Consider the following 15,786-nt stretch of genomic DNA (forward strand, 5'->3'; position numbering starts at 1 on the left):
TTAGTCCTTATATATTGTAAATATTATATTATGTAAAAAAAATGAGGGGTTCTCATTAGCGTAGTGAAGCCTCCCAATTGATGCTAATACTAAAACAAAAAGTGGAGACCTCATGACCCCATCCTGTATCAGTATCACATTAAGACCACAGTGATTACAGTTGTACCCACAGGGCTGTAGTTGCCTGTCCCTGTGCTGTAACCATGTAGAAGGAACTGTGCTCAATAGATAATGGTCAGCACCACTGACACCACTGTGCCGTCGGCTGAATGTGGGCAGAACGGCAGGGCCCAACTAAACTGGTGTGACTGAGGACGCTCTTAGACAGGGGAGGGAGAGAGTTGGATGAATCACACACACACACACACACACACACACACACACACACACACACACACACACACACACACACACACAGTCCCTGGGACCCAGAGGAGCTGGCAGTAAATAAAACCACGGTCCTAATTAGCTCCGGGCCCGGGGGTGAAGCCACAGAGAGAAAGTGTGTCAGACCCTCTATACTGGCCACTACAGTCTCTCTATGGAGACTAACACTGCTATATTACTATTGCTCTATACTGGCCACTACAGTCTCTCTATGAAGACTAACACTGCTACATTACTATTGCTCTATACTGGCCACTACAGTCTCTCTATGAAGACTAACACTGCTATATTACTATTGCTCTATACTGGCCACTACAGTCTCTCTATGAAGACTAACACTGCTATATTACTATTGCTCTATACTGGCCACTACAGTCTCTCTATGGAGACTAACACTGTTGCATTACTATTGCTCTATACTGGCCACTACAGTCTCTCTATGGAGACTAACACTGTTGCATTACTATTGCTCTATACTGGCCACTACAGTCTCTCTATGGAGACTAACACTGCTATATTACTATTGCTCTATACTGATCATCTGACTGTCTAAGGGCCTCATTTGGAACGTTAACTGTTTTTAGGTTATTAGTACAGATTGTACAATGATAATAACATAGTAGTCCTTTTGTTTGTGACATTTCCTCACTGATTATTGGAGAAAACGTTAGCCAGTTGATTCATTGTGGATGAACCTTTGAATCGTCTAAAACTTCTTATGCGATTGTTAAACATGTATAATATGATGAATATATTAAACCGTATTCCAGACACAGAATTACAGCAAAAATGGATTGCTATTAATGCGTTCTAATGTCTATTTAATTGGAAATAAATTAATTGAAATAAATGAAAGCTTAAAAAATGAATTAATTGACTTGAACATTTTAAAGCATAATTAAATTAACCCGTTTTAAGGGAGTTATTCCCTCATTGGTCAACCGCTGTGTATTCTTGTCCTTGTCATTTGTCATAACCTACACGGACCTATGATCAATGTAATTAACAACAGAACTGCCCTGCTGCTAAGCTTCTCCATGTCTTATTTACTTCATGATACTGTATTGGTCCTTGTATTTCCTCTTATTAAATTAATTTATTCCAAACAGGGTTTCTAACTGCATCCATTATCCCAGGAGTTATTCTCCTCACTATGTTGATATATGCCAGTTCAGTTTTACATCATGTAAACCGCTAAAGTGTATTTGTGGGGCATTTAACTAAATAGATGTGAAATTAAACAGATATTCCTGTGCTTGAGGTTTGTGTCTGTAGCTGGTCCACAGCTATACCAGCAACAGTATGCTAGTGCCCCCTGCTGGTGAAACACAATGACAAGCAGATGGAAACATCAACTGTCTCTTGACATGCTATACGGTACAGTACATCGCTTTAACATGATGTTCCTCTATCAGTCAAGGCTAACGTAAAGATCTAAAAATCAAATCAAAATGTATTGGTCAAATACACATAGCAGATGTGGGTCGGCAGCGCACTACATTGCTGCCTGCCATAAGATGAGGGACAGTGTCTGACAGACCAGCCAACCTGCACATGTCCTCTATGTTATTGTTATTGATATTGTTAGATGAGGGACAGTGTCTGACAGACCAGCCAACCTGTACATGTCCTCTATGTTATTGTTATTGATATTGTTAGATGAGGGACAGTGTCTGACAGACCAGCCAACCTGCACATGTCCTCTATGTTATTGTTATTGATATTGTTAGATGAGGGACAGTGTCTGACAGACCAGCCAACCTGTACATGTCCTCTATGTTATTGTTATTGATATTGTTAGATGAGGGACAGTGTCTGACAGACCAGCCAACCTGTACATGTCCTCTATGTTATTGTTATTGATATTGTTAGATGAGGGACAGTGTCTGACAGACCAACACAACCTGTACATGTCCTCTATGTTATTGTTATTGATATTGTTAGATGAGGGACAGTGTCTGACAGACCAGCCAACCTCCACATGTCCTCTATGTTATTGTTATTGATATTGTTAGATGAGGGACAGTGTCTGACAGACCAACACAACCTGTACATGTCCTCTATGTTATTGTTATTGATATTGTTAGATGAGGGACAGTGTCTGACAGACCAGCCAACCTGTACATGTCCTCTATGTTATTGTTAGTGATATTGTTCAACGTCTAGTTATTTTGACCCTTGATTGTTGGACGATTCGAAGGTTTATCCACAATAAATCAACTGGCTAACGTTTTCTCCAATAATCAGTGAGGAAATGTCACAAACAAAAGGACTACTATGTTATTATTATTGTACAATCTGTACTAATAACCTAATATACCATCTACTGCATCTTTATGTAATACATGTATCACCAGCCACTTTAAACAATGCTACTTCATATAATGTTTACATACCCTACATTACTCATCTCATATGTATATACTGTACTCTATATCATCTACTGCATCTTTATGCAATACATGTATCACCAGCCACTTTAAACAATGCTACTTCATATAATGTTTACATACCCTACATTACTCATCTCATATGTATATACTGTACTCTATATCATCTACTGCATCTTTATGTAATACATGTATCACCAGCCACTTTAAACAATGCTACTTCATATAATGTTTACATACCCTACATTACTCATCTCATATGTATATACTGTACTCGATACCATCTACTGCATCTTTATGTAATACATGTATCACCAGCCACTTTAAACAATGCTACTTCATATAATGTTTACATACCCTACATTACTCATCTCATGTATATACTGTACTCTATATCATCTACTGCATCTTTATGTAATACATGTATCACCAGCCACTTTAAACAATGCTACTTCATATAATGTTTACATACCCTACATTACTCATCTCATATGTATATACTGTACTCGATACCATCTACTGCATCTTTATGTAATACATGTATCACCAGCCACTTTAAACAATGCTACTTCATATAATGTTTACATACCCTACATTACTCATCTCATATGTATATACTGTACTCTATATCATCTACTGCATCTTTATGTAATACATGTATCACCAGCCACTTTAAACAATGCTACTTCATATAATGTTTACATACCCTACATTACTCATCTCATATGTATATACTGTACTCGATACCATCTACTGCATCTTTATGTAATACATGTCTCACCAGCCACTTTAAACAATGCTACTTCATATAATGTTTACATACCCTACATTACTCATCTCATGTATATACTGTACTCTATATCATCTACTGCATCTTTATGTAATACATGTATCACCAGCCACTTTAAACAATGCTACTTCATATAATGTTTACATACCCTACATTACTCATCTCATGTATATACTGTACTCTATACCATCTACTGCATCTTTATGTAATACATGTATCACCAGCCACTTTAAACTATGCTACTTCATATAATGTTTACATACCCTACATTACTCATCTCATATGTATATACTGTACTCTATATCATCTACTGCATCTTTATGTAATACATGTATCACCAGCCACTTTAAACAATGCTACTTCATATAATGTTTACATACCCTACATTACTCATCTCATATGTATATACTGTACTCGATACCATCTACTGCATCTTTATGTAATACATGTCTCACCAGCCACTTTAAACAATGCTACTTCATATAATGTTTACATACCCTACATTACTCATCTCATGTATATACTGTACTCTATATCATCTACTGCATCTTTATGTAATACATGTATCACCAGCCACTTTAAACAATGCTACTTCATATAATGTTTACATACCCTACATTACTCATCTCATATGTATATACTGTACTCTATATCATCTACTGCATCTTTATGTAATACATGTATCACCAGCCACTTTAAACAATGCTACTTCATATAATGTTTACATACCCTACATTACTCATCTCATATGTATATACTGTACTCGATACCATCTACTGCATCTTTATGTAATACATGTATCACCAGCCACTTTAAACAATGCTACTTCATATAATGTTTACATACCCTACATTACTCATCTCATATGTATATACTGTACTCTATATCATCTACTGCATCTTTATGTAATACATGTATCACCAGCCACTTTAAACAATGCTACTTCATATAATGTTTACATACCCTACATTACTCATCTCATATGTATATACTGTACTCGATACCATCTACTGCATCTTTATGTAATACATGTCTCACCAGCCACTTTAAACAATGCTACTTCATATAATGTTTACATACCCTACATTACTCATCTCATGTATATACTGTACTCTATATCATCTACTGCATCTTTATGTAATACATGTATCACCAGCCACTTTAAACAATGCTACTTAATATAATGTTTACATACCCTACATTACTCATCTCATATGTATATACTGTACTCGATACCATCTACTGCATCTTGCCTATGCCGCTCTGTACCATCACTCATTCATATATCTTTATGTACATATTCTTTATCCCTTTACAATTGTGTGTATAAGGTAGTAGTTTTGGAATTGTTAGCTAGATTACTCGTTGGTTATTACTGCATTGTCGGAACTAGAAGCACAAGCATTTCGCTACACTCGCATTAACATCTGCTAACCATGTGTATGTGACCATTAACATCTGCTAACCATGTGTATGTGACCATTAACATCTGCTAACCATGTGTATGTGACCATTAACATCTGCTAACCATGTGTATGTGACCATTAACATCTGCTAACCATGTGTATGTGACCATTAACATCTGCTAACCATGTGTATGTGACCATTAACATCTGCTAACCATGTGTATGTGACCATTAACATCTGCTAACCATGTGTATGTGACCATTAACATCTGCTAACCATGTGTATGTGACAAATACATTTGATTTGATTTGTTACTGTTGTCCCGTTGACAATATTGATTATTACTATTTTTATTATGTTAATATTGTAACTCTCCAAAATAAGCTTTGGCAATATGTACATTGTTACGTCATGCCAATAAAGATAATTGAATTGAATTGAGAGACCATGAGAGAGAGAGAGAGAGAGAGAGAGAGAGAGAGAGAGAGAGAGAGAGAGAGAGAGAGAGAGAGAGAGAGAGAGAGAGAGAGAGAGAGAGAGAGAGAGAGAGAGAGAGAGAGAGAGAGAGAGAGAGAGAGAGAGAGGTGGTGAGGAGGGGGTGTAAAAAAGAACCCTGGATTTACACCTCGTCGCACTCCAAATCTCTATAAATCCCTGGGTCAGGGGGATGGAGGGATGACGAGAGGGAGGGAAGGAGAGAAGGGGGTTGTAAGTAGGTAAGTCCTGTGGTGTTACAAAGGGCCAAGAGAAAAGGATCAGGGGGTTAAACCCATCTGGTACTGGACAAAGATCCAGATCAAAAGAGACTGTGGAGCTCAGTGGAGCTCAGTGGGGCTTAGTGGGACTCATTGGGACTCGACGTGGCTCCATGCTCCGCAGTAAGATGCAACTAGAAGCTAAAAAGGAGGGAGAAGAGTATAGAAAAAGAGAGAGGGACAAAGACTGAGCCATTGGGGATTCCATTTTCTCTCCAACACGTTTCCTCTCCTCAACCCAGTAAGAGGGTGCACACTCACTGAGTCTTTGTCAATGCAGCTTAAAACAACAATAAGGGTAGCTGGGAGTATATCTATCATGAGCAGCATGGAGTGGAGCTGAGTGTTGGCTGAAACAGATTCACATTAGGATGTGTGGGGACAGATACAGTACGAGATCAGTCAAGCAGACGACGCACGTTATGAACAGCGCCTGGCAGTGTCCCTCCAGTCGTTAACTAACTTCTGAGTGGACTGTATCAGTCACTACTGTAAGTCTAGGGCTAATTAACAGGATTAATTATGCTTCCTTGGCACCCAATCTATTGCTCTCTCTTTTTGCCTGGAGAGTATTTAACCAAGACTGTGGTGTTATCTCTCTCTCTCTCTCTCTCTCTCTCTCTCCCCCATCTCCCTCTCCCCACCCTCTCTCTCTCTCCCTCTCTCTCCCTCTTTCTCTCTCTCCTACTCTCTCTCTCTCTCTCTCTCTCTCTCTCTCTCTCTCTCTCTCTCTCTCTCTCTCTCTCTCTCTCTCTCTCTCTCTCTCCCCCGATCCACTAGAGGAAGTTTGTCATGTTTGGCTAAATTGTACTTCCCTGGATGCGAGTGGATATGGAGGCAGACAGGAAGAGAGAGGCTGAATTCATCCAGGGGGGAAGGATGTGTAGTGGGACAGTAAATGCAGTGTGATCTCCAAGAAGGCTTCTAGAACCTTCTCCTAATGTGCTCTGAAAAACTTGTGAGCGCGGAGGAATGCAACATGTTTCGAATTAAACCGCTTGAGAGCTTTTTACTGACATTGAAAAGACCAATCTGATGCTCTCATTGGCAATTTGTCTCATTTGACCTAAAGAGAAAACAGATGACTGGGAAGGCAGTATAATAATATTTGATGTAAATGAAACTGATTGTGATGAGGAATATAAACGTTATTGTGGATGTTTTGATGAAGCCTGGGCATTTGTCACCAGTAGATCTACAAGCCACTGGGCCTGGTTTGAATAACAGAATGCTTGCAATTGAACTGAATAATACAAAGCATTATGAATTCACACTTTCCAAATAAATCTCCCACAATCCGCCTGAACTCCCCATTTCCAATCAGAACCATCCCTAAGAGTTCAGATTGTGTTTTACGAGGTTAGTAGACCACGATTAGCGCACCATGGCCAAGAGAACATTAGCATGCATGTTGCCCTGACAGATTATTCCCGCTACATACTCTACATTAGCATTAGCAGACTGTACGATTGGCCGACCCCCTGCCTGCACAATCAACAGAGAGCGTGAATAAAAGATCACTCATTAGCAGGTCGGGTGTGAACTGTGAAAATGGGCTCTCACACCAATGACTGCAGGAGGCCTACATTAGCCTAGCCTTACGCTAGCACGGCCCAATGTAGCCACATGGTATCACGCTAACTAGCCTAGCCTACCTTGTAACGAACACCTAGTGTAGCGTGCTGCTGAAGCCCAGTCTAGTGAAGTGTTGTGTGGAAGATCATGGTAAGACTCCATATGCTTGTGTTTAATGCAGTGACCTGCTTCTGCATGGTGAGGATACACATACCCTGTAGTGACGGTGGTCTGAGCGTCAATGTGTGTATGAGTGTGTGTAATATCACTAAGTAATCAGTGTACCTTAAACAGGCCGGGTATAACTAGGCCTGGTGGGTAGTGAGTACAGCAGACCTGCTCTCTCTCCCAGTCCATGCCTTGTTCTGTGAGTGCTCTCTGTGACTGTCTATATGTGTGGCCATGGATATACAACTGTTTACAGACTGGATCTCTGTGGCCATGGATGTATAACTGTTTACAGACTGGATCACTGTGGCCATGGATATACAACTGTTTACAGACTGGATCTCTGTGGCCATGGATATACAACTGTTTACAGACTGGATCTCTGTGGCCATGGATGTATAACTGTTTACAGACTGGATCTCTGTGGCCATGGATATACAACTGTTTACAGACTGGATCACTGTGGCCATGGATGTATAACTGTTTACAGACTGGATCACTGTGGCCATGGATATACAACTGTTTACAGACTGGATCTCTGTGGCCATGGATGTATAACTGTTTACAGACTGGATCACTGTGGCCATGGATATACAACTGTTTACAGACTGGATCACTGTGGCCATGGATATACAACTGTTTACAGAATGGATCACTGTGGCCATGGATATACAACTGTTTACAGACTGGATCACTGTGGCCATGGATATATAACTGTTTACAGACTGGATCACTGTGGCCATGGACATACAACTGTTTACAGACTGGATCACTGTGGCCATGGATATACAACTGTTTACAGACTGGATCACTGTGGCCATGGACATACAACTGTTTACAGACTGGAGATCTGCCTTTAGCCAGCCACCAAGATGCCCATTGCTCTCCAGGTTACAAGGTAACAAGAATGTTAAAGTCATATTCAAAAATGTATTGTTTTATTTTTCTAAAGAGATTTCAACAGAGAAGTTTGACACAGTGATGTGTATGTGATGGGGGTCAGGACTCAGGGAGAGAGATTTCAACAGGGAAGTTTGACACAGTGATGTGTATGTGACCCGTGGTCAGGACTCAGGGAGGGAGATTTCAACAGAGAAGTTTGACACAGTGATGTGTATGTGATGGGGGTCAGGACTCAGGGACAGAGTTTTCAACAGGGAAGTTTGACACAGTGATGTGTATGTGTCGGGGGTCAGGACTCAGGGACAGAGTTTGTGACGGGGGTCAGGGGTCAGGACTCGGGGACAGAGTTTGTCTCTACACTTGATCCTCATGCTTGTTTGAGTCTTCCACTCTCATACCCTTCTCTTGTCTCCCAGTACAGTGTCTTGGCCACGTAGTGGTGTTCCCTCACTCCTCTGCACCAGTGGACCATGCAGACTGCATCCAGGTCAGTTAAACTCACCCCCTCAGCCTCTGGCGGTGGATCATCAGCCTGTACCCAGATCAGCGAACATTAGACAGTCTCTAACAGCAGGGTTAATGTAGCGGCTGCTGTAGCGTGTTGCTGTCTCTACTGGGTTTAAGTTCCAGTCACCCGGAAGCTGTGAAGCATCCCCTGTATCTCTCCTCCTTGCTGTTGAGAAGTAGATGTGTTGGGTTGGGGGACTCAGACTATAGTAAGGGGGAGGGTGTAGGCTAATTGGTTGTTAAAGTTTCACTTCTGTTTGTTTCCTCTGGGACTGATTTGTGAAGCTATGAAGGTGTGAACATGATTGGGTTCATGGGGTGGGGTGTGGGAGGTTTTATAGTCACTCACTCACACACACACACACACACACACACACACACACACACGCACATACGCACATACGCACATACACATTGTCGTACATGACAACATTCTTATCAACAAGAAATGATGCATACATATATTTTCATAATACTTTGACAAACACACATTTACGTACAATTTAAACACACTGTAAACACACACACACAAACAAACAAACACACATTTACATACAATTTATACACGCTGTAAACACACACACACACACAAACAAACAAACAAACACACATTTAGAGTTGCTAAGTGCGTCTGTTCTCATACTATGCTAAACTGTTGATCTTGTTCTTCTCTGCCGCTGAGCCATAAAGGCGGCTAATCTGAATAATCTCCATCTGTAATCTTCTCTAATCATCCCCATCACACACACTCACAGGCCACTGTACATCAACACAGCATCATCTGACCAAGTCAACAACAGGCCTATAATCAGCCCTCAATGCACAGAAATGAGCATTTATTCACTAAACAGAACATCTCAATTTCCCTTGTACATGTTCACCCCAATGACTGCATCGTGGAGTCGGAAGCGGCCCTCAGTACGGGTCAATGGGTGTTTGATATGGAAATTATTCATTGTTGGTCACTTCTCCTATTCGGGCCCCCACACTAAGCGTGTGTGTGTGCGTGTGTGTGTGTGTGTGTGTGTGTGTGTGTGTGTGTGTGTGTGTGTGTGTGTGTGTGTGTGTGTGTGTGTGTGTGTGTGTGTGTGTGTGTGTGTGTGTGTGCATGTGTGTGTGTGTGTGTGTGTGTGCGTGTGCGTGTAAATTAGTCTCGCTTTCATGATCTCACATTCTGTTTACTTCACCTCCCAGGGACTAAACTCTGTTCAATATTCATGGCCTTGAGTCATGATGATGAGCATCAGGATGGTTCCCACTGTGAGGAGAGAGTGTGTGACAGTGATTGTGTTAGATAGGGGCGTCATCACGTCAGTTGTAAACACTGACTGGATTCACCTGATGTGTTCCGGTTGATGTCCTGATGTGTTTGGTGGTGATATTCAGCACACAGTTTCATTCCAAGAGGAAGACAGAGGGCTGGAGACAGTACGTAGGACCCAGTGAATACGCTGGGAGATGGACAATTAGGAGTAGACTGTATTGAACTGTGGCTGGAGACAGTATGTAGGACCCAGTGAATACGCTGGGAGATGGACAATTAGGAGTAGACTGTATTGAACTGTGGCTGGAGACAGTACGTAGGACCCAGTGAATACGCTGGGAGATGGACAATTAAGAGTAGACTGTATTGAACTGTGACTGGAGACAGTACGTAGGACCCAGTGAATACGCTGGGAGATGGACAATTAGCAGTAGACTGTATTGAACTGTGAAGGGTTCTTCCATTGGTCGGTCTTACTGTACGGGAGGTGAGAGAGCCGAGTCAGAGATGGACGTGTGTGTGGTGTGTGGTGTGTGTGGTGTGTGTGGTGTGTGTGTGTGTGGTGTGTGTGTGTGTGGTGTGTGTTTGTGAGTGTGTGTGTGTGTGTGTGGTGTGTGTGTGTGTGGTGTGTGTGTGTGTGTGTGTGAGTGTGTGTGTGGTGTGGTGTGTGTGTGAGAGTGTGTGTGGTGTGTGTTTGTGAGTGTGTGTGTGTGTGTGGTGTGTGTGTGTGAGTGTGTGTGGTGTGTGTGTGTGTGTGTGTGAGTGTGTGTGTGTGGTGTGTGTGTGTGTGGTGTGTGTGGTGTGTGTTTGTGAGTGTGTGTGTGTGTGTGTGTGTGTGGGGTGTGTGTGTGTGTGTGTGTGATGTGTGTGTGTGGTGTGTGTGTGAGTGTGTGTGTGGTGTGTGTGTGGTGTGTGTGTGAGTGTGCGTGTATGTGTCCAGACCCAGCTAGTGTCCCGTTGCTTACTTGGGCGTGATGACCCATCACTCGTAACATCTTGTTCCATCAACTTCTGCTTCTCTTCACTCGTCTGTCTGTGCCTGGACTCTCTCTCCTTTCTTCCCTCCTTCCATCTCTCCATCTCTCACTCTCTCTCCTATCTGTCTTTGGGGTGAAAGAGAAGGGCCACTACAAAGCAGCACTACTCTGTGAAATTCGGATCGAAGCCAAATCATTTCCCCACCCAAAAACAGGTGACATGTTATTTATTTGAAAAGCCATATGCTGCAGGTTATGAATCATGTTTGGCTCGTGCTGAATGTCAGTTAGTTTAGGTGACTGGATAAGTACCAGAAAGAAAACATGTCATTCATAAATGCGTTAATTCACAGGTTGGCCAGAGCTTTGGGACAGACAGAAGGGCTTCGTTGGGACTCATCTGATTAAAGTAGGAATGGGATGACAGTGACTCTGTAGCCACAGCACTCCTCCTCACTCCTGGGTTGGGGGGTCACCATGGACCCTGGGGTAGGGGGTCACCATGGACCCTGGGGTGGGAGGTCACCATGGACCCTGGGGTGGGGGGTCACCATGGACCCTAGGGTAGGGGTTCACCATGGACCCTGGGGTGGGGGGTCACCATGGACCCTGGGGTGGGGGGTCACCATAGACCCTGGGGTGGGGGGTCACCATGGAACCTGGGGTGGAGGGTCAGCATGGACCCTTGGGTGGGGGGGTCACCATGGACCCTGGGGTGGGAGGTCACCATGGACCCTGGGGTGGGGGGTCACCATGGACCCTAGGGTAGGGGTTCACCATGGACCCTGGGGTGGGGGGTCACCATGGACCCTGGGGTGGGGGGGTCACCATAGACCCTGGGGTGGGGGGTCACCATGGAACCTGGGGTGGGGGGTCAGCATGGACCCTTGGGTGGGGGGGTCACCATGGACCCTGGGGTGGGAGGTCACCATAGACCCTGGGGTGGGGGGGTCACCATGGACCCTGGGGTGGGGGGGGTTACCATGGACCCTGAAATGGGAGGTCACCATGGACCCTGGGGTGGGGGTCAGCATGGACCCTGGGGTGGGAGGTCACCATGGACCCTGGGGTGGGGGGGTCACCATGGACCCTGGGGTGGGGGGTCAGCATGGACCCTGGGGTGGGGGGTCACCATGGACCCTGGGGTGGGGGGGTCACCATGGACCCTGGGGTGGGAGGTTACCATGGAACCTGGGGTGGGTGTTCACCATGGACCCTGGGGTGGGGGAGGTCCAAATCCTGGGACTGAGAGTGTTTGGTGATGGAAAAGTGGTAATGGGGGTTGCGAGTGTGTGCATGAGTTTGTGCGGTGGTTAAGGGTGGGGTGTATGTGAGTAAGTAAGTTGTGTTTGTGTGTTTGTGTGTGTGTGCTTGCTGACTTACGTTTGTGCTTCCGTGCGTGCTTGCATACAGTAAGTGTGTATATGGGAATGGGAGGTCAGGGGGAGGGGAGGGGGGAGGGGGGAGAACCCAGCTGACGAGGTCGCTCTCTGGGACACTGGCAGGCCAAACATCCCCCAGGCTGGCCTCTGAGCTCCACCTCTGACAGCCCTGATAGTTATTGCTCAATGACATTCCATGCTTTCCTTCAGCTTCCTGTAAGATTGATTTCTCAGATAGGTTTGAAATATCTCCAGAACCCTGGAGCAGGGTGACTGGCACCGTGGCATTGACAGAAAACAGAAGGAGAGAGAAAGAGAGAGAACGAGAGAGAGAGAAAGAGAGAAAAGAGAGAAAGAGAGAGAGAGAGAAAGAGAGAGAAAGAGAGAAAGGGGAGACAGATGAAGAGATAGAGATAGAGATGGAGGGGGTAGTGAAGATGAGAGAGGATAGAAAGGGGACAAACATTATACATATTAAACATGGAGAATAGATGGCAGAATGAATATCATGTCAATTACAATTCCCCAAATACACTATAGGCAATCCTGTCTCCCTCAGTCAAAAGAGCAAAGACATTTCCTGAGAGAAAAATTGACTTCAACTGGCGTGACTTCTGATTTATATTTTTGAATTGAATCAAAAGCATCACGTTTGAAGTTGTTTCTAAAAGAGCTATTGAAACCAATCAGAACCAATTTGAGCACAGGCCTATACATAAACAACTGATATGATGCTTGCATGACCATTATCTTTCAGCCTTTTACAGTACACTGTGCTAGCCCTCTCCGAGTGACTTCTAGAATTGGCCTCCTGATAGAGTGTTGCTCTTCTCCTCTGAAGCTCAGCGTTCCCCTGTGCATATTACTCTGCGTTATGTTTCACTATCACTGAGCATTTGAACACATTAACTGTTTGTTATTTAGAGGGAAGGGGGTGCATCACATATTCACATGCCCTCCTTTTTAAACTCTTTAATGCAATTTAACAATGCCACGTATTCTCTTCACGTTTCATTGGGGTCTCCCTACGTGTGAAATCGCCGGGGCTCGCCTTGCCCTGGCGCCACGGCACGGTCGGCACGGCGACGCTAGGGCCACATCGTAGAGCGGCAGATGTGGGAGGGAGAGCGAAATTAATTGCTTCACATTGTTCAGTGGGTGTGTGGGCACCTTCAGCGAATTAACCGCAGTCGGAGCTCTCCGACTGTCCGCCTCATGGAGATTAGGTGCGAAGCGTCTCACTCGCAGCTGAAACCAATCGCAGGCATTGCATCCAATTAGCTTATCTAGACCCCAATCCGCATGCTTAACTTAGCGTTTGGCGGCGCGTAAAAGGGGAAAATATTTTTATTACAATATACTGTAAATAGGCATCTCTGTTTTTTATGTTATTTCCCTGACAGATAATGCCCTACTCTGTTAACAGTGTTCTGTTATTTCCCTGACAGATAATGCCCTACTCTGTTAACAGTGTTCTGTTATTTCCCTGACAGATAATGCCCTACTCTGTTAACAGTGTTCTGTTATTTCCCTGACAGATAATGCCCTACTCTGTTAACAGTGTTCTGTTATTTCCCTGACAGATAATGCCCTACTCTGTTAACAGTGTTCTGTTATTTCCCTGACAGATAATGCCCTACTCTGTTAACAGTGTTCTGTTATTTCCCTGACAGATAATGCCCTACTCTGTTAACAGTGTTCTGTTATTTCCCTGACAGATAATGCCCTACTCTGTTAACAGTGTTCTGTTATTTCCCTGACAGATAATGCCCTACTCTGTTAACAGTGTTCTGTTATTTCCCTGACAGATAATGCCCTACTCTGTTAACAGTGTTCTGTTATTTCCCTGACAGATAATGCCCTACTCTGTTAACAGTGTTCTGTTATTTCCCTGACAGATAATGCCCTACTCTGTTAACAGTGTTCTGTTATTTCCCTGACAGATAATGCCCTACTCTGTTAACAGTGTTCTGTTATTTCCCTGACAGATAATGCCCTACTCTGTTAACAGTGTTCTGTTATTTCCCTGACAGATAATGCCCTACTCTGTTAACAGTGTTCTGTTATTTCCCTGACAGATAATGCCCTACTCTGTTAACAGTGTTCTGTTATTTCCCTGACAGATAATGCCCTACTCTGTTAACAGTGTTCTGTTATTTCCCTGACAGATAATGCCCTACTCTGTTAACAGTGTTCTGTTATTTCCCTGACAGATAATGCCTTACTCTGTTAACAGTGTTCTGTTATTTCCCTGACAGATAATGCCCTACTCTGTTAACAGTGTTCTGTTATTTCCCTGACAGATAATGCCCTACTCTGTTAACAGTGTTCTGTTATTTCCCTGACAGATAATGCCCTACTCTGTTAACAGTGTTCTGTTATTTCCCTGACAGATAATGCCCTACTCTGTTAACAGTGTTCTGTTATTTCCCTGACAGATAATGCCCTACTCTGTTAACAGTGTTCTGTTATTTCCCTGACAGATAATGCCCTACTCTGTTAACAGTGTTCTGTTATTTCCCTGACAGATAATGCCCTACTCTGTTAACAGTGTTCTGTTATTTCCCTGACAGATAATGCCTTACTCTGTTAACAGTGTTCTGTTATTTCCCTGACAGATAATGCCCTACTCTGTTAACAGTGTTCTGTTATTTCCCTGACAGATAATGCCCTACTCTGTTAACAGTGTTCTGTTATTTCCCTGACAGATAATGCCTTACTCTGTTAACAGTGTTCTGTTATTTCCCTGACAGATAATGCCCTACTCTGTTAACAGTGTTCTGTTATTTCCCTGACAGATAATGCCTTACTCTGTTAACAGTGTTCTGTTATTTCCCTGACAGATAATGCCCTACTCTGTTAACAGTGTTCTGTTATTTCCCTGACAGATAATGCCTTACTCTGTTAACAGTGTTCTGTTATTTCCCTGACAGATAATGCCTTACTCTGTTAACAGTGTTCTGTTATTTCCCTGACAGATAATGCCTTACTCTGTTAACAGTGTTCTGTTATTTCCCTGACAGATAATGCCCTACTCTGTTAACAGTGTTCTGTTATTTCCCTGACAGATAATGCCCTACTCTGTTAACAGTGTTCTGTTATTTCCCTGACAGATAATGCCCTACTCTGTTAACAGTGTTCTGTTATTTCCCTGACAGATAATGCCCTACTCTGTTAACAGTGTTCTGTTATTTCCCTGACAGATAATGCCTTACTCTGTTAACAGTGTTCTGTTATTTCCCTGACAGATAATGCCCTACTCTGTTAACAGTGTTCTGTTA

The sequence above is a fragment of the Oncorhynchus clarkii genome, chromosome 6 (genome assembly GCF_045791955.1).
Source record: "Oncorhynchus clarkii lewisi isolate Uvic-CL-2024 chromosome 6, UVic_Ocla_1.0, whole genome shotgun sequence".
NCBI lineage: Eukaryota > Metazoa > Chordata > Actinopteri > Salmoniformes > Salmonidae > Oncorhynchus > Oncorhynchus clarkii.